Source organism: Erinaceus europaeus, chromosome 3 (genome assembly GCF_950295315.1).
Source record: "Erinaceus europaeus chromosome 3, mEriEur2.1, whole genome shotgun sequence".
In the NCBI taxonomy this organism is placed as follows: Eukaryota; Metazoa; Chordata; class Mammalia; order Eulipotyphla; family Erinaceidae; genus Erinaceus; species Erinaceus europaeus.
This window is the reverse complement of record NC_080164.1, coordinates 88,453,018-88,473,587: the sequence shown is the minus strand read 5'-3', so window position 1 is coordinate 88,473,587 and position 20,570 is coordinate 88,453,018. Positions and strand designations below refer to the sequence as shown.

Below are 20,570 nucleotides of genomic sequence, written 5' to 3'. Positions count from 1 at the left end.
TTATGTTTTTTACCAAGACACATTTATAGTCTCTTTTTGCTTCTATGCTGAGGTTACTTGATTCATAAGTGATCACTTGGTAATTTACCAGTGTTTGAATTGGGTTAGGAACATGGTGATTGTAGTCTGGCCTAAAGTTGAGTAAGAATCAGTTCTTGAATCCAAGGACTAACTAAGTGTATATATATTATACACTCTGTATATACATATATCTGTATATCTATATCTGTATACACACACACAGAATGTGAAAAATATCTTTTATTGACTAGGTGTGAAATTGGAAAGCCATGGCCCTTTTGGCCTCAGATGTAAATTATAAAATGAATCACTTAGATGAAATGATAGCATGGGGCTAAAGCCTAGCTCATGGCACCACTCCCTCCATCACTGGCAGTCACTGTGTCAGACACAGAAAATTAATTAGGGTCGTCAGGTTATCTCACCTGGATGGTATAACAGGCTTTGGCATATGTGCAACCCAGGTTTGGGTTTAGCGTCTACCAGACTGGAGGTTAACTCTGGTGCTGTGGTGTCTTTCCTCCTGTTTCTCTTTTTCTTTCTCTGTCTCCATCTAAAAAAAAAAAAAGTCAACCCAGAGCCATGAAGACCTGGTCACTCTTACTCTTTTCTATAAAGCTGAGATAGAAAGTCCATGATATTCTCAAGTCTGCTAAGCAGTAACTACCAGATGATCAAAATTTGAGTCTCCACAACCTTTAAAACACTATATTGATAAGGTATTTGAGTAGCAGTGCCCTTTGGCAGTGTGCAGAATATACAGTAGGGTAGGAAGAAAACTATTAATGGAAGTAAGGTGTAGGAAACTGGATTGTGAGGTTCACAGGTTAAAGGAGCAAGTTGCTATGGCCAAAGAAACTAGGAGGAAAGAAATGGGGGAGGGGAATTGTGAAGGCCAGGTCTGGTGCCATCTCTTATCTTACCTAAGTGGATGAGGAGCTGTGGTGAAAAAAGTTTCAGTCTTGGTTTGGGAAGAGTCTTCAGCCATTTTGAGATGCTAGTAGCCCCCTTCATGGAGATAATGCTGGGGCAGTTGAATTGAAAGGTCAGGGCCAGCATGACTGGTAAAAGAGGTAAAAGCAAATCTGGTATATTGTAGATTATTGCTAAGGAATAGCTTAAAACTCCAAAGAGTTTCTCAGCATTTGGGAATACTATTAGCTAAGAGTGGAAGGAATAAGTTTTATTTTTAAAGATACTTATTTATTTATTTATGAGAATGAAATAGGTAGAGACAGAGAGACAGAGCATTACTTTGGCACATGTGATGCCAGGGATCAAACTCAGAACCTTATGTTTGAGAATTCAGTATTTTATCCACAGTACCACCTTCTGGGTTACTAGGAGAAGTGAATTTTAATGTTGTCCTTTTTATTTTAATTTTAAGTCTTTTAACACCCCCGCCCCCCAGGGTTATCTCTGGGGCTTGGTGCCTGCACTAAGAATCCACTGCTCCTGGAGGCTATTTTTTCCTTTTATTTTTCATCTTTTCTTTATGAGGGATTGATGTTTTATAGTTGACAGTAAATACAATAGTTTGTACAAGCATAACATTTCCCACTTTTTCACACAACAATACAACCCCCCCCCCCCAGGTCCTCTGCCATAATGTCCCAGAACCTGAACACTCTCCCACCCACCCACCCCAGAGTCTTTTACTTCGGTGCCATACACCAATGCCAGTCCAAGTTCTGCTTGGTGTTTTCCCTTCTGATCTTGTTTTTCAACTTCTGCCTGTGAGTAAGATCATCCCATATTCATCCTTCTGTTTCTTACTTATCTCACTTAATATGATTTCTTCAAGCTCCATCCAAGATGGGGTGAAATCACGATTTTTAATAGCTGAGTATAGTATTTATTTATTTCCCTTTTGTTGCCCTTGTTTTTTTATTGTTGTAGTTGTTATTGTTGTTATTGATGTCGTCATTGTTGGATAGGACAGCGAGAAATGGAGAGAGGAGGGAAGACGGGGAGAGAAAGACAGACACCTCCAGACCTGCTTTACTGCTTATGAAGTGACTCCCCTGCAGGTTTGGAAGCCAGGGGCTCAAACTGGGATCCTTACGCTGGTCCTTGTGCTTCACACCACCTGCGCTTAACCCACTGCGCTACTGCCAGACTCCCCTCATTGTGTTTTTTTAATTATTATTATCTTTATTTATTGATTGGATAGAGACAGTCAGAAATCGAGAGGGAAGGGAGGGATAGAGAGGGTGAGAGACAGAGAGACACCTGCAGCACTGCTTCACTTGTGAAGCTTTCTCCCTGCAGATGGGGACTGGGGGCTCGAACCGTCCTTGTGCATTGTAACATGTGCGCTTAACCAGGTGCGCCCCTCCTGCTTTTATAATGAGAATAATAGTCTTCAAAAGTTAAAGTGGGGAGTTGGGCAGTAACGCAGCGGGTTAAGCACACGTGGTGCAGAGCCCAAGGACGGGTCTAAGGATCTGGTTCGAGCCCCAGGCTCCCCGAAAGTCGCTTCACGGCGGGGGGGGGGGGGGGGGTGGGGTGAAACAGGTCGGCAGGTGTCTTTCTCTCCCCCTGTCTTCCCCTCCCCTCTCCATTTCTCTCTGCCCTATCCAACAACGATGACATCAATAACAACAATAAAACAACAAGGGCATTAAAAGGGAATAAATAAAAGGAAAAAAAGTTGGGAGTCCCCGGCGGTAGCGCAGCGGGTTAAGTGCAGGTGGCGCAAAGTGTAAGGACCGGCATAAGGATTCTGGTTCAAGGACCCGGCTCCCCACCTGCAGGGGGGTCGCTTCACAGGCGGTGAAGCAGATCTGCAGGTGTTTTTCTCTCCCCCCTCTGTCTTCCCCGACTCTCTCCATTTCTCTCTATCCTATCCAACAACAACGACATCAATAATAACGACAACAATAAAACAACAAGGGCAACAAAAGGGAATGAATAAATATTTAAAAAAGAAAAGAAAAAAAGTTAAAGTGATTTTTGTTTTGCCTCCAGGGTTATTGCTGGGGCTCGGAGGAATCCACTGCTCCTGGAGGCTATTTTTCCCATTTTTGTTGTCCCTGTTGTTGGATAGGACAGAGAGAAATCGAGAGAGGATGGGAAGGCAGAGAGGGGAAGAGGATAGACACCTGCAGACCTGCTTTATCACTTATGGAGCGACACCCCTGCAGGTGGGGAGCTTCATCGCTTATCGAGGGACCCCCCTGCAGGTGGGGACTAGAAACCGGATCCATATGTGGGTCCTTGCGCTTCGCACCATGTGCACTTAATCGCCCGACCCCGAAAATATTGCTTACTTGTTTAGAATTCCTATTTTTTTCTATTGTCTGCTGGTTTATACAATTGTAAGTTAACAGTTAATAAGAAATAAGTACTTTCATAAAAGTATAAACTGTCAATTAGTTTTTAAATTTAAAATATTTTATTAACAAAACTATATATATGGTTGATCATAAGGTAAATGAGACTGAACATCAGGGCCAGGTGGTGGCACACTGGTTGAGCATACGTTACAGTACACAAGGACCCAGGTTTGAGCCCCTGTACCTACCTGCAGGGGAAAAGCTTCACAAGTGGTGAAGCAGTGCTGCAGGTATCTTTCTCTCTCTCACTCTATCACCCCTTCCCTCTCAACTTCTGTCTCTAGCCAATAAATAAAGATAATAATAGAGTGACTATCAGGAAGAAAATTAAAAACAGTAGGTATTCAGTGACTGCGGAAATAGAAAGTTGACATTTTGTTGTTAATGGGAAGATAAGCTGTGACAATAGTTTTGTGATTTCATCATTTTTCCTAACAGGAATTTTTGAAAAATAGAAATACAAAAAAAAATTTTTTTTTTGGTGTTAATGCCTTTACCCTTTCTTACTCTGCTCATTTTTTTTTCTTCTTCTTCATCTTACAAGAAAGAATCATTTGTCAAACCTTAGGCTGCTATTTTTAATACAAGTAATCATTTGATGTTTATTGCTCTTCCAGTTCATAAATATAGCATTGCAAAACAAAATCTTATTAGTGGTCATATTTAGAGCTATGGCCTGAATGCCCTCTCTGTGGCCCTGAACTGTTTTAGTGGTGAGGATGTTAAAGAAATCAGAATCTGGGAGTAGGAAGGTAGCACAGCGGGTTAAGCACACATGGCGTAAAGCGCAAGGACCGGCTTAAGGACCTGGGTTCGGGCTCCCTACCTGCAGGGGAGTCGCTTCACAGGTGGTGAAGCAGGTCTGCAGGTGTCTTTCTCTCCCCCTCTCTGTCTTCCCCTCCTCTCTCCATCTTCTCTCTGTCCTATCTAACAACGATGGCATCAATAACAACAATAACTACAACAGCAACAACAAAAAAAAAAAAACAAGGGCAACAAAAGGGGAAATTAAATAAATATAAAAAATTTTAAAAATCAGAATCCAAAATTTGCCTTTTGTGAAGATACTTGTTTAATTTATTTTTTCCAGTGGAAAACTACCAGAAATTAAGTTCCCCTTAGATAATCAATGTGTGCTTTTCTGTTTTGTTTTTGAAAGGAATTCCCATCAGAATTTCGTGGATTCCCTTGAGAGGCCTGGACAGCATCTGACTTTACTTTTGTCTTTAAACTTCAGTGACACTGATACAGCTGCTCCAGAATTGCAAACGGAAGAGATGTAGTTATTATAAAACTAGTTTTAAATATAATAAATTTTGCTGGCCTGGGTTTAATTGTAGCTTGATGAAAGCCTGAACAAGGGCCCAGCTTTCTTGGGGTTTTATGTTAGCTGAATTCTTTAGAATACTATGTTTGGATCTCAGATATCTGCTCTAAGAAAAAACAAGATACATACTGGATTATGTAAGCCAATTCTTTGAGCCCTATGATATATAGTTGGATGGAGGTAATTTGGTGACATCTCTATGTTGTACTAATGCTTGATCTCTTGCATAAGGTGCTAAATGACTTCATGTATCCAGAGGAAAAGAGTGGGGAGGAATACCTTCTCATCAGAAGAGGACACTGCTTTTGAACAGTTTCTGTTTTTTTCCCTTAATTTTTTTATTAGTAATTTAATGTTGATTTACAAGGTTGTAAGATTAAATTAGAGTATAATCCCATACAGCTCCCACCACGGGAGTTCAGTGTCCCATCCTTTCCATTGGAAACTTTCCTGTTGTACCCCTCTGGTAATATGGACCAAAATTATTTTTATTATTTATTTATTTATTTATTTTTACCTTTAAATTTTTTTATTTATGTGGTCCAGAAGGTGGCGCAGAGATAAAGCTTTGGACTCTCAAGCATGAGGTCCCGAGTTCGATCCCTGGCAGCACAAATGCCAGAGTGATGTCTGGTTCTTTCTTTCTCCTCCTGTCTTTCTCATAAATAAATAAAATCTAAAATATTTTTTTTAAGATTTATTACTGGACAGAGAGAAGTTGAGAGGGGAGAAGGAGATAGAGAGGGAGAGGGACAGAGTGACACCTACAGCACGGCTTTACCACTTGTGAAGCTTTCGCCCTGCAGGTGGGGACCAGGGGCCTGAACCTGAGTCCTTGAGCATTGTAATATGAACGCATAACCAGGTGTACCACCACTTGACCCCAAACAAAATTCTTTTATGGGGTGCAGAAGGTCTGACTTTTGTAATTGCCTCTCTGCAGGACATAGGCATTGTTAGGTCGATTCACACCCCTGGACTATCAGACAGTTTCTGTTAAGGTATTTTGTAGTTAGGGAGAAGTCATCTTCATGGGTTTAAAACCAGTATGAGGGAGTCAGGCAGTAGCGCAGCAGGTTAAGTGCAGGTGGCACAAAGCCCAAGGACTGGCGTAAAGATCCCCATTCGAGCCCCCAGCTCCCCACCTGCAGGGGAGTCGCTTCACAGGCGGTGAAGCAGGTCTGCAGGTGTCTATCTCTCCCCCTGTCTTCCCCTCCTCTCTTCATTTCTCTCTGTCCTATCCAAACGATGACATCAAATAACAACAACAATAATAACCACAATAAAGAAACATCAAGGGCAATAAAAGGGAATAAATAAATAAAATAAATATTTAAAAAAAAAACAGTATGAATTTCCTCTCTCAAAACAAACATTCTTCACTAACTGCCAGTATGATGGGAATCATTCTTTCTGAGGGTGGCCAAAACCTATTAGGGAAATACTTGATGGTTAAGGATCCTGGACTGTTTGAAGCCTGGGGTAGGAGTCTCAGTGTAAGTGCTAAGGCAGCTGCAAATGTGGGCTCTCAAGTAAGTGGTCCCTGCACGTTAGGTGAGAGAGAGGAGGGCCTGGAATGTGGCCTTCTTCAGACCTCTGACTTCATGGGCACACCTGTTGCTATTTTGGGAGGCAAGTGGCAGGCGATCTGGTGATTTCTTTGAGAGGGGTCTGGTCTTTTTCACACTGAGGTTTGACAGCGCTGGGCTGCCAGCTGTCCTTAAATACCCACCTTATCGCCCAGGGGAGGAGTCAAGGAAGTCACACCATCCTGCTGCAAAGACATTTGTGAGACATTTGAGCAGAAAAGAACCCCCTGTGCACACCTTGTGTTTTAGTCTTTGTCTTAAAGGTAGGTTTATATTATTTACCTATCACTTTGCTTTAAAAGGAATTCCTGAGTTGTCTTGGTCATAGGATCATTTCCCAGTTTAAAAGCTTTGGTTTGTTCTTCAAGTAGGTATTCCTGATGTTAGAACACCAGTTTTTATCCTAGTTCTAAAAAAACTCATTTGATTCATAGAAGAGGAAAGTTTAGAATAGGCTGATTAATTTCTACCTATTAGTTGAAGTTCTTTTTTAAAATCACTTTACTGAAGAAATATTGATTTTACATGATTGTTGATGTCATATGGGTACAGTTCCATATTCAGAAATAGCAGCAAGCCTCAGCCTTCCCCAACAACCATATATATATGTTTTCCAGCTGTGAAGAAATATTTTCTAAATATCTTGTTAGTATATGCTTACATAGATATTTTATTATATTTCATTCGTAGTCGTAGTATGCGTCTTCGTTGGTATACATACCCTGTTAAAAGAAACATGCTTGCAGCACATATCTTGAGCAGATCATACTTGAGAGCTGCTTCTCAGCTCTTACAGGAGATATTTGATGTGTAGCTGGTCTGTCGCTGGAATGCTGTGCAGCTGTGCAGAGCAGAAGCCTCAGAAGCGTTAATTATATTTTCTAGCAAGAATGGAATGTAGCACCATGTGGTTAGCCATTCCACTTTGCTTTTGAAGAGGGCTTCCGCACCCCCACCCCCGCCGCAGCACCCCCCCCCAAGTATTAATAATCAGAGTACACTGACTTCAGATACACAGCAGTGTTACACTCTCCATGGAGGCAGTTGGGGCTCTTGAAATACTGAAGGTGTCCTTTCAAATCTCAAATCAAATACATCCTGATTAATAATTGCTTGAAATAAATGTAGGTGTGGCATCATGAAGAAGTTTAGCATCTGCACTCAAGGTGTCCTTTTTCTTTTTTTTAAAGATTTCATCCATGGTTGGGGAGATAGTATAGGGGTTCCATGCAAAAGACTCATGCCTAAGGTCTGAGGTCCCAAATTCAATCCCCAGAACTACCAATGCTTTGTTATTTATTATTAATAATTATAATAAAGACGGTCCTCCCATCAGTTGTTTTTCCTCAGTGAACACAACATTTGGGGGTACAGTGAGGTATATACTCTTTTCCTCTTGGGTTGAATAGTATTCTCAGTTTGTTTGGGACTTAGTATGAAATAGATGCATTATTTGGACTGAGCTGCATCTGCACAGATGCTGGTCTGACATTTTTTTTTGGGGGGGGGTGGAAGAGGGGCCGTTGCAGTGTTCAAAGTGACCTGATAGGAATAAATGGCAAATTGGTTGTGTATTACGGCCACATCTTAGAGTATCTTTAGAGATAAGCAGAATGGGACTCCAGCAAGACTGCAGTAAAAGTTGGAATGTGCTGGAGAACTGCCAAGAGATTGGGAGCAAACTGTGTGACAAACTCTGGGGCAGCCTTGGCCTGCCTTAAAATAGCTACAGTTTACCAAACTATCTTGAAGCTTGTCATTTCACTCCAGCAGAATCTCTCTCTCAGACTGCATGACTAAGGAAGAGGCACGCCTGCTTTCCTCTTTAGCAAGGTTTTTTAATTTTGGTTTTTGTTCTAACCACTTTTTAAAATCTTGTCACTATGTAGGGAAATACTTGATGTGATACTTTGCATGTTTTTTCCTGGCCTCATGAGTAATTCATTTGAGGTGCTTCTGTCCCACCCATAGGGTGTTGATGGTTGAATAAAAATGAGGGCCCTGAAGGTTTTTTTTTTTTTTTAAATCCTGTATTTTATTGTACCCGATAGTTATTTGAATATGAATTATTGGTGTCAGAACACTTGTAAAACAGTGCAGGGCAGAGTGACAGGGATTGACTGCCAGTCTGCAGACAGGCATAGTATCTACTTCATTGGCACAATGCTTGATTCTTGTTCATGATTGATTTACCCTCTAACCTTCTTTCAGTTCATTTAAAACAGAAAGCTTTTTACCCCCTTTAAAGTCAGGATGGTAGAAACAAAAGGGGGTGATGATGGTGGTGATGTTTACAGTCTCTAGGGAGCCTTCCAGTGACTAGATCAATGCCTGGGGCAATGAGGAGTGGCCAGGTATACATGGGGGCTGCCTTCAAAGCTAGTCCAAACAACCAATTAGTCTGGGTATTGTGAAGATGACATTTTAAAAAATGGAGTCTCTGAGTGGTCCTGGAGGTGGGTGGTCATTAGGAACAGGAAGTCCTAAGTTTGATTCCCAGTACTACATGTACCAAAATGATGCTCTGGTTCTTTCTCTCCTAAATAAATAAATATTTTTTAAAATGCAGTATTTGAATTATTGGGTGGTTAAAAAAACTAGAGAGAGGATTTAGATATTAAATATAATAAAAGAAAGTAAGCGGACTTTATCTTGGACTTAAAGACAAACCAAACTTCTAGTTCTTATTGATTTCTTTCTTAAAAACTTTTGTGAGGGAGAGAAAAAAAAGAGGATATTTCCTATATGAGAGAGTTAGAGAAACCAGGGCACCACTTTTGGTACGTGCAGCCTCTGGAACTGAACTAAGAGCCTCAGGCTTGCAAAGTCCGTCCTGTGTTCTATTTGCTAAACTATTTCTCCCCAGCCTTAAGCATTTCTTTAAAGATGCTATACTATTTATATAATGTTATTACCCTTTAAGATAAAGTTAAAAAAAAGTTTTGAAAATGGGACATACTCTAATTGCAAGTAATTTTATATCTTTTTAGAGTACCCTGAAAAAAGACTTTTTTTTATTACTAGCTTCAGATTTAAAGTCCTTAATTTTGCTTTGTCATTTTCAGGATCTTACATTTACATTATTATATATTTAGAGCCCCATTTCTTGGATAGAAGCCTTATTTCTTACTGTATGTAAATGCCTAATGTAGAGATTTATTATTTGTGACTACTAGAACTTTCATGAATAGAGTTGGGCTTATTTTTCAGCTATGTTTTTAGAATATAAAATGCGGGAGTCAGGCTGTAGCTCAGCGGGTTAAGTGCAGGTGGCACAAAGCACAAGGACCGGCATAAGGATCCTGGTTCGAGCCCTGGCTCCCCACCTGCAGGGGAGTCGCTTCACAGGCGGTGAAGCAGGTCTGCAGGTGTCTATCTTTCTCTCCCCCTCTCTGTCTTCCCCTCCTCTCTCCATTTCTCTCTGTCCTATCCAACAACGACGACATCAATAACTACAACAATAAAACAACAAGGGCAACAAAAGGGAATAAATAAATAAATATAAAATAAAATAAAAAATTTAAAAAAAGAATATAAAATGCATTTGGTGTTTTTATGAGGGTGTGCATGGAGATGCTGATTTATATGTGTTGATATTTTCAATTCTTGATGGTAAATGAATTTTTCTCTTTCTGACTTACCTCACTTGACGTGATTGCTTCAAGCTCTATCCAAGGTGAGGTGAAAAAGGTGAATTCATCATTTTTAATAGCTGAGTAGTATTCTGTTGTGTATATATTCCACAGTTTACTCAGCCACTCACCTGTTGTTGGACACCTGGGTTGCAAATTACAAATTGTGCTGCTATGAACATAGGTATACACAGATCTTTTTGGATGTGTGTGTTTGATTCCTTAGGATATATCCTCTGGAGAGGAATTGCAGGGTCATAAGGTAGGTTCATTTCTAGCCTTTTTTTTTTTTCTTTTCTTTCATTTCCAGCCTTCTGAGAGTTCTCTAGACTGTTCTCCATACGGGGCTGGACCAGTTGACATTCCCACCAGCAGTGCAGGAGGGTTCCTTTGCCCCCACAACCTCTCCAGCATTTGTTGTCGCTGTCGTTTCTAATGTATGACATATTAGTTCTCTGTGCTATTGTTGCTGTGTTAGAAGATTTCTTTATTGGGAGTCGGGCAGTGGCACAGCGGGTTAAGCGCACGTGGCACAGGCGTAAGGATTCCAGTTCAAGCCCCCGGCTCCCCACCTGCAGAGGAGTCGCTTCACCAGCGGTAAAGCAGGTCTGCAGATGTCTATCTTTCTCTCCCCCTCTCTGTCTTCCCCTCCTCTCCAGTTCTTTCTGTCCTATCCAACAACAATGCCATCAAGAACAACAATAATAACTACAACAATAAAAAAACAAGGGCAACAAAAGGGAAAATAAGTATTTTTTAAAAAGAAGATGACTTTATTGATTCTATGACATAAACTTTCTAACTTTTATTTTTATTTTATGTTATTTATTTATTTTTGCCTTCTGGTACTGGAGCTGGGGCTCGGTGCCGATACTATGAGTCCATGCACCTGGAGGCCATTTTTTTCCCATTTTTGTTGTCCTTGTCCTTGTTATTATTGTTATTGTTGTCATTGCTGTTGTTGAATAGGGCAGAGAGAAATCAAAAGAGGAGGGGAAGACCGAGAGGGGGAGAGAAAGATAGATACCTGCAGACCTACATCACTACTTGTGAAGTGATTCCCCTACAGGTAGGAATCCAGTGGCTGGAACTGGGATCCTTACACCAGTCCTTGCTGTTTGTGCCATGTGCGCTTAACCTGCTTAACCGCCGCCCCCCCAACTTTAATTTTTTTCTTTTCCCTTGCTTATTTGATGTTATCTCTACTTGTCTGTCTGCCTTGTATTGGCACAAGCTCTTAAGACTTAGAAACAGATATACTTAGCATTTAAGATATTCCAGCCAGAATTTATGGAATTTGCTTATATTCACTGTGGCTGCACAGAGCAGACCCAGGGTTTTAACTGGCTCTTTGTGCAGCGTGAGGGCAGATGGCAGTGGAATGGACAGGTGAGGACCACATGGAGCTTAATGCTGGTGGTAGGTGGAGCTGTGCCTGAGCTTCTGAAATGCTTGCCTAGCCATCTGAAATGTTTCTACAGCTGTTGTAAGCCAGCTGAAAATAAACTGAACTTGCTGGAATGGCAAGGGTGTTGCTGATGATGCTTAGGTAAAAGAGTGTTTCAGATGACTATAAAGATGCCCCTTATGCCCTTTTCTATAATAGAGCAAACCGCTGATGACCCATACATGTGTCCCTAGTAACTTAGGGAAGGAATATTGTGGAAATAGTACAGTGTAGTGGTTCAAGATGCTGATCCTAAAGGGAGGAGTTGCTTGGGTCTGAACCTCAAGTCCACTGTGGACTCATTTGGTAGGCTTGGACAAGTCAGAAATAACCCTCTGCTGTCTTAGTTTCCTCATGTCTGAGATGGGCACAGTTATAGTATATACCCTAGGAAGACCTATTTTAAAGGTTAAGTGCCTTATAAGTGGTAGACTAATGCCTAGCAGATATATAACCATTACTTATTACTATATGAATAATATTACTGTTACTGTTATTGAGATACATCAGATGTTAATGGGGTGGGGGAGTAAGGATTATTGTTTGTGATGTTTGTTTTTGTCCCAGTGTTTTCCAGTCCTTTCCACTGTCTTTTTTTTCCCATTTATTTATTTTCCCTTTTGTTACCCTTGTTTATCATTGTTGTTATTGCTGTCATTGTTGTTGGATAGGACAGAGAGAAATGGAAAGAGGAGGTGAGAAAGATAAACACCTGCAGACCTGCTTTACTGCCTGTGAAGCAACTCCCCTGTTAGGTGGGGAGCCCGGGGCTCAAACTGGGATCCTTATGCCAGTCCTTGTGCTTTGTGCCACGTGCGCTTAACCTGCTGTGCGACTGCCTGACTTCCCCTTTCCACTGTCTTATAATAAGCATGTATTACTTGCATGATTTGAAAAAAATAAACTTTATTTTGAAAAGTGCTTGTTAGCCTTGCAAATACTTATTAGTACATAAATGATAAGAACAGCTTACTTATTCAACAACTGATTCCCCAGTACTTTCACATTCTTATAAACAATCTCAGATAGTGAAACTCCAAGAAAAAAAATATTGTAATATATATTAATTTATAATTAATTTATTATAATAATTCCTACTAATCCAGTGGCTTAGTAGAAATAATATAGACCCATGCAGGTATGTGACTGTACTTAAGTTAGACAACTTAAAAGTTTTGTTTTTCTCATGTGAGTGGAAAATGATCCAACAGTTATCATCTATCAATGTCAAGATTAAATGCAAAGATCTGTACATCACTCCTCAATATCTGGGCAGTAGAGGTACTCAACAAGTGAGGTTTCCCTGAATATGACAGGCAAGCAAATCCTGGTTACTTCAAATCAGTGCATAACATGGTGTTTAGTTGCTCCTCCCCCCCCCCCCCAGTTCATCTTCAGTGCTTGAAGTTAGAGTTCTTGACACCAAAGTGCCCTTTTTGTTTTGTTTGGTTTATGTCTATCCTAGTGCTTACCTATCCTATCCTATCCCTGGAATGTCTTTATTTTGTTATTTCCAGCCTATTTGTATATATTTATTTAAGAAAATGCACTTCTATAGTGTTTAAAACAGATTAGACTGTTGTCAGGGCAAGAAATATCTCCCAACATGTACAGAACCTCAGTGGCTAGCCCACTGATACATATTTCATACTTTGTATAGTAATCCTAGTGTGGCAGGGGATTTAACCTCTAGGCTTTCCTTCCTTAGGATCACACACAGACCATTGGCCAGAACTAAGCATGTGGTTTCACCAACTCTGAGGGCAGCAGGCAATGTAATTCACCCATTTGTTTGGGTAGGTGGATGCCCAGCTAACTGACTAGAGATGTGTGGTAGCTGGAGTTTATTAACAAACCTCCATAAGGGCACAGGTAATATGAGCTAAACCATGTGTTGCTGCCAGTGGCCACTTGAATTTTAGAGCATCAGTTAAGGGACATATAATATTATTAAAAAAAATAGCACTGGGCAGGGGTAGATAGTATAATAGTTATGCAAAGAGACTGATGCCTGAGGCTCCAAAGTCCCAGATCCAATCCCCTGCACCACCATAAGCCAGAACTAACTTCTGGTTAAAAAAAAAAAAAAAAAAAAAAGCACTTAATGTTACTATGGGGAGAAAAAAGTGTGAGAATGCTGGTCTAAGTAAATGTTAATAGTTTATTTATTTTTAGTCAGTAGTTTCTCAGAATTGTTATAATCTAATAGGCGTTCAGAGAGCTAGGCGTTCAGAGAGCTGGAGAGGATTGTTGGTATGCTTCTAAATTCTGTTTATAAGACCTTCTGTTTTGATCATCACATTAGGTATTACTTATGATGTGGTCTATTTACATAATCACTGTTTCACCTGGGTCCCGCCCTGCCTGCAGGGTATTGGTTTAATCCCCACTGGTTAGATGAAAGCTTTCCTGCTCTTTTTTTGCTCCGCCCCCTCTCCTAGTCATTTCCTTTCCCTTGTCACTTCTGGTGAAGAGATGCATAAAAAGGCGATGTATCTGATTAATAAACGAGATACTGCTTCCCAGCTTAACCATGAGTCCCTGGTCCTCTGTCTCCCGCCCACGAAGCTAGACCAGCAACTGGCGTCCCGAACTGGGACTGGCAGAGGATAATATAACGGTGTTTTCGAATCTTATCTGACCTTGGAATTCTTTTCTTTCTTTTCTTTTTCTTTTTTCATTTTTGCCTCCAGGGTTATCTCTGGAGCTCAGTGCCAGCACTATGAATCAACTGCTCCTGGTAGCCGTTTTTTTTTTTTTTTTCCATTTTAGTAGAGAGTACCAAGAGAAATTGAGAGAGGAGGGGAGGTAGAGAGGGAGAAAAAGAGACACCTGCAAACCTGCTTCACCTCGCATATAGCTTCCGCCCTGCAGGATGGGAGTGGGGCTTAAGCCTGGATCCTTACACGGATCCTTGTGCTTTAGTACTATGTGTGCTTAGAGAGAAATTGAGAGAGAAGCGGAAGACAGAGAGGGGGAGAAAAAGATAGACATCTGCTTGTGAAGCGATCCCTTTGCAAGTGGGGAGCCGGGAGCTCAAACCAGGATCCTTGCTGGTCCTTGCGCTTCATAGCCATGTGCGCTTAACTTGCTGCGCTATGCCCTGGCCCCACTGCCAGGGCTTTTATGACTACATATGCAACAGAGTTCATGTGGAAGTCTTCACTAGCATGTGTCTGTGAAGGTCATGTAATAAAACTTTAGGTAAGAGGGAGGTCCTCCGACATGGGTAAAAAGAGCTCTGAATCTGTGACTTCTTTTTTGAAGTAATGGTTTCAACTTCTATTAGAAGTCATGTGGAATCCAGGGTGAGAATTTTTTTCTTCTTCTATTCTGTTTCTCTCTCTCTCTCTCTTTTCCTTTGCAAATGAAAAGATCTGGTTGGCAATTACTATTTTATGACAGGAAGAGCACTTTCAATCTTTCAGTTAACTCAGCACTTTCCCTACCACCATTGACAGTCAGAATTTGACCAGTAGTGAGCTTGTCTTTGAAGACAAGTTGTAAGAATTTGAGGCTGAAAACATCTCAGTTCCTAACCTTGCCCTTTTTGTTGATCTTAATATCCTCCTAGAAAAACCACTCATGACCCATCACAAAAAAAAAAAAAAAAAAAAAAGTTAACAGAACATTTCCCATGGCCTGGGGCTGCCAGGAGCCAAATGTAATAAATTGAGGAATATTGCAAACAGGAGAACCATTCCTACTCACCTCACCACAGGGCTGTTCTCCAGCCTGGTCACACGGCCTTGAACTGTTGCCCATCTGCCAGGTGTGGGGTTCCAGCAAATGGCAGTTTTGGTGTAGTTCTCTGTTTAAAGAAGGATTATTTAATCTCACTTCTGGAAGACCTGGAACGCCATCCCCTCACAGACCACCCTTGTGAACAGGATAGCTAAGGAGCCAGATGTTGAGAGAGATTATGGTGAGACACTGTCCTCACACCACAGGCTGCAGCTCCTGGTGAGAAAGCCATAGTGAACATGTAACCCTAAACCCTAGAAACTATAGTAACCTGCTTAGTGTGATAAGACAGAAAGACTGCAAAGACTGGTAGTTCAGGAGGTGGCGCAGTGAATAAAGCACTGGACTATCAAGCATGAGGTCCTGGGTTCGATCCCTGGCAGCACATGTACCAGAGTGATAACTCGCGTCCTCTCTCTCGCTCCCCCTATCTTTCTCATTAATAAATATTTTTTAAAAAAGACTGCAGAGACTGTGTAGGATGGCACAGCCCTTGAAGACCTCAGTAATTCACCCCCTTAATAGAAAGGGAAAAACTACATCTCAACAGGCCACAAGAAGACACCTTGACTCACAAGTGTGAAGGCCTGATACTGTTCTGAGCCTTTTACAGACAGATGGATCACTCCTCCTCTTCTGGAATCCATGTTAAAAGTACTGAACCTGGAAAGGTATTTTACCTTAGCTTACTTGGGCCACTTGTGGCACATCTTAAAATTACCAAGTGAACCTCCAAATTAATACCTATTTTGTTGTTTTTCTGCTGTTAAACTAACCCTGATGCTTTTATTGGGAGAAATGCTGTCTTAGCAGCGAATTCTTAAAGAGCAGCTTTTGTGCTTATTTGTTTGTTTTTTATACCAGACTGCTGCTCAGCAGCTCTGGCTTATGATGGTGCCAGGGATTGAACCTGGGAACTTGGAGCCTTGGCCAAGAAAATCTTTTGCATAAGTGCTATGCTATGCTATGTCCCCAGCCCAGCAGGATTTTTGTTTGTTAGTTTGCTTATTTACTTTTAATTTGGAAAGGAGGAAAGACCATTGTGATGGAATTAGTTATTAGCACATACCAAATAACTCTGTCTTAATAAAAAAAAAATAACTGTGCCCTGGTTGCTCGATCCAGCCTGAAAGAATGTGAAGGTCATTCTAAACTAGAGATGGATCTAGTTAAATATTACTGTGAGAAGTTAAATGCTTTTACAAATGTGCAGACCTGGGGAATAACTACAGATTGAGGAATTCTCTGTGCAAGTGAGCTGTGCTGTAGAATGACTACAGATTGAGGAATTCTCTGTGCAAGTGAGCTGTGCTGTGTATGTTATCACTAATTTAAAGGGAGATAAAGGACACTTATGAACAACATGCCCGTTTCCTCCTGCATACACAGACATTGAGAATAGAGGGGGAGGGGCCAGGCAGTGGTGCTCCCAGTTCTAAGTGCACATAGTACTAAGTGCAAGGACCCTAGTTCAAGCCCTTGTACCCCACCTGCAGGGGGGATGCTTCAAAAGCAAGTGAAGTAGGTGAAGCAGGTGTGCAGGTGTCTTATCTTTCTCTCCCCCTCTTTGTCTCCTCATCCCCTCAATTTCTCTCTGTCCTGTCCAATAAAATGGAAAACATGGCCTCCAGGAGTAGTGGAATCATAGTACTGGCACCAAACCCCAGCAATAACCATGGAGGTAAAGGGGTGGGGGGGAGAAAGAATAGAAGGTGGTGTTTTTTTTTTTCCAGTTCTAATAGTACTTTATTGAGAAAATGTTGACTTAGAGGATTTTTGTTATCATAAGGATACTTTTCCACATTTCCGCAGGACAGGTGTCAGTACATTTTTCCCTCAGCCAAGTTCTCATCTTAATAATCCAAAATAGGGACTTAGATCTCCAGCTTCCCTTAGAAATCTCTTCTTCTGGGAGTTGGGCTGTAGCGAAGCGGGTTAAGCAGTGGCACAAAGCCTAAGGACCAGTGTAAGGATCCCAGTTCAAGGCCCCAGCTCCCCACCTGTAGGGGAGTCACTTCATACGTAGTGAAGCAGGTCTGCAGGTGTCTTTCTCTTCCCCTCTCTGTCTTCCCCTCCTCTCTCCAACAACTACGACATCACTAACTACAACAATAAAACAACAAGGACAACGAATGGGAACAAATAAATAAATTATTTTTTAAAAATAAAAAAAAAAAAAGAAATCTTCCCTTCCCCTTCTGAGTCCCTGAATCTGCTGTGATAGCCTGTAGCCCATTGAGGATTTACTCTCTATTGTCCTTTGCTTTGTTTCTTAGAGCCCATCTGTGAGCGAGATCATCCAGTACTCATCCTTCTCATTCTGGCTCATCTCACTCAGCAGAGGGGTGGGGAGACGCTTCTAAATAACTGTACCAGGACAACAGACATAAATTGGGACATGACAACTCAAGTCGTTGAATGTATTCACCCTGATTCTCCATTTCTTCACCTTGTGCAGTGGGCATGATGCTTCTGCACTTTTTTTTTTCATTGGGGCTTGGTGCCTGCACTACGAATCCACGGCTCCTAGAGGCCATTTTTTCCCTTTTGTTGCCCTTGTTTTTTATCACTGTTACTATTGTTGTTGTTAGATAGGACAGAGAGAAATCGAGAGAGGAGGGGAAGACAGAGAAGGGGAGAGAAAGATAGACACCTGCAGACCTGTTTCACTGTCTAGGAAGGGAGCCGGGGGCTCCAACCGGGATCCTTATGCCGGTCCTTACACATTGCTCCTGTGCGCTTAACCTGCTACGCTACTGCCCGACCCCCACTACTCACTTTTTAGAAGTTAGAATCCTGTGCAATAAAATATGGTGCATAATAACTGTCTGATACAGCTAGTTACTTAAAATATCACTTTTTATTGCCTTTGTATTAGTGAAATATGTTCATTCATGTCATATGGATTTTATCTGTTTATGGCACCTACCAGATTTAACCCTTACTAAGATAAAGACTTTAAAGTCGAAATTTCCTTTTTCAACTACTTATGTGCATGGGGCTGGGATGTATTATTAGCAAGTCAAGAGGAGGATGGGTATTGACTGGGGACTTTTGTTTATAGGATTGTAGCTAATTGGTATGGACAGTAGAGGACACATTTTCTCCAGCCCATCCTAAGCTGTGGGCATAGCTGGATTGTCATGGGTAGGAGAAATTAAACACAGGAACTGGAGAGCCCAGTCAAATTAGAGTTTCAGAAAACCAGCACATATTTATTTATTTATTTATTTTTTATATTTATTTTATTTATTTATTCCCTTTTGTTGCCCTTGTTTTATTGTTGTAGTTATTATTGTTGTAGTTATTATTGTTGTTGGATAAGACAGAGAGAAATGGAGAGAGGAGGGGAAGACAGAGGGGGGAGAGAAAGATAGACACCTGCAGACCTGCTTCACCGCCTGTGAAGCGACTCCCCTGCAGGTGGGGAGCCGGGGTTCGAACCGGGATCCCTATGCCAGTCCTTGTGCTTTGCGCCACCTGCGCTTAACCCGCTGCACTACTTATTTATTTATTTTTATCGCCACTGGAGTTACTGTTTGGTGCTGGCACTATGAATCCACTGCTCTAGGCAGCCTTTTTTTTTTTTTCTCTCTCTCTTCTCCTTCTTTTATTTAATAGATCAGAAAGAAACTGAGAGGGGAGGTGGAGATAAAAGGAGAGAGAAGATAAACACTTGCAGACCTGCTTTACTGTCCATGAAGCATCCTCCATGTAGGTGGGGGGGGGACTCAAACCCAGGCCCTTGAGCATGGTAATATGGAAGCTCAACCGAGTGCACTACCATCTGGCCACCAGAACATTCTTTATAAGTTTATCTTGTGCACATTGAAAAATAGTTTTGTCAAAAATTCTCAGTTTTGGGGCCAGGAGGTTAGTTCACTGGGTTTAAGCACACATGGTGCGAAGCGTAAGGACCGGCATAAGGTTCCCTGTTTGAAACCCCCCCTCCCCTGCTCCCCACCTGCAGGGGTGGGGTCACTTCACAAGTAGTGAAGCCCATCTTCAGGTGTCTTTCTCTCCCCCTCTCTGTCTTTTCCCTCCTCTCTCAATTTCTCTGTCCTATCCAACAACAATAACAACAACAAGAAAAGGAAAAAAATGGCTTCCAGGAGTAGGACTGAGCCCCAGCTATAGCCCTGAAGGGTAGAAAAAAAAAATTCACAGTTTATTTGAAATTTGCTATTTGGCAAACTGTTTTTTTTTATTTGCTTTTGGTCTGGTAGTTTTGTCTAAAGAGACTCTCTATCCAGTATCACCCGCATTTAGATGTATATAAAAAAAGTAAACTCAGATCCTGGTGTAAGTATTGGGCTTAAGAAGTTTATGTTTTTTACCCTTCATCGGGATGGTCACTTGGACTAGGAATACCTGAGGTTCCTGGTTCAGTCTTCAGCACAGCACATACCAGAAAGGTGTTCTAGCATACATACATGTGTGAGCACGCAAACATACACATGCACACACACACAAACACACACACACTCACTCTCTCTCTCTCTCATAATAAAGTTTTAGGGTTTTTTTTATTATTATTTTTAATAGCAGAAGGGCTGGTAAAACAACTTACTTGTATAGTATGTTTGCTTGGTCATAGGCACAACCCAAGTTCAGGCCTGGCCCCCAACACACTGAAGAAAGCTTTGATGTTGAGGTGTCTTTTTCTCTGTCTCTTTCTGTTTGAAGACATTGACCTGGAGTGGTGAGATCTCAGTGACTAAAAGAAAAAAAAAATCCAATTTGGTTTGCTGCAGCATTAGGGGTTAGGTTTGGTCTTTAAGAACTTCTTGGCTCTGAGTATCAATGGATTTAAGCCAACTCTCTCTTCCAAGGGAAGGGGGTTCTTTGGCTAAGGTGACTTATTGAAGCCTGAGCCAATGTAGGGAATGCTTGGTTGTCTGACCAGATTATTGGAGTGACAATATGGGATTTTGTAATTTCTATTTCACTTATCGACATAGATAGAATTTTCTTTTTCTACCAGGTTTATCTCGGGCTCAGTGCCTGCATAACAACTCCACCACTCTCAGTGGCCTTAAGAAAATTTATTACTATTTTTCCTTCGCTTTTTTCTTTCTTTCTCTGACAGAGACAGAGAAAGGGTAAAGGAGGAGAGATAAGCAGCACTGTTAGTGGGATCCAGGGCCTTGAACTGAGTGGGGTTGTTGAGCCCTAGAAGGAATGACCTTGATTGTTGCATTGAATGACCTTCAGATACACTTTCTGTTAAAATATCTCTTTGCTGCTTTTTTTGACTCACTTGTGCTACCTAGAAAATACTGGTGATTTTTTCTATTTTTATTATTATTATTATTATTATTTTTACTTTGGTTTTGGACCTCTGTCAGCATTCAACCTGAAGGGCATTGCATGCCTTTGGAAAGTGCTGAGTGGAAGATTAGAGGCCGCTGTAACCTGAGCATCTGTTGGCATTTTTTGCTCTGGCTATGATGCCTCTCTTTAGCCAAGTCA

At 41.3% G+C, this 20,570-nt stretch overlaps 1 long non-coding RNA gene across 1 annotated transcript; it reads right to left on the bottom strand.

The window, feature by feature from the left end:
- Positions 1–246: 246 nt before the first annotated feature.
- On the bottom strand, positions 247–20,073 carry LOC107522790 (uncharacterized). Its single transcript, XR_001601626.2, has 5 exons — positions 19,669–20,073; positions 15,066–15,165; positions 6,997–7,156; positions 945–1,082; positions 247–574 (listed from the first exon to the last, which is right to left on the bottom strand). It is a non-coding gene; the product is annotated as an uncharacterized LOC107522790 (long non-coding RNA).
- Between the last annotated feature and the right edge of the window lie 497 nt (positions 20,074–20,570).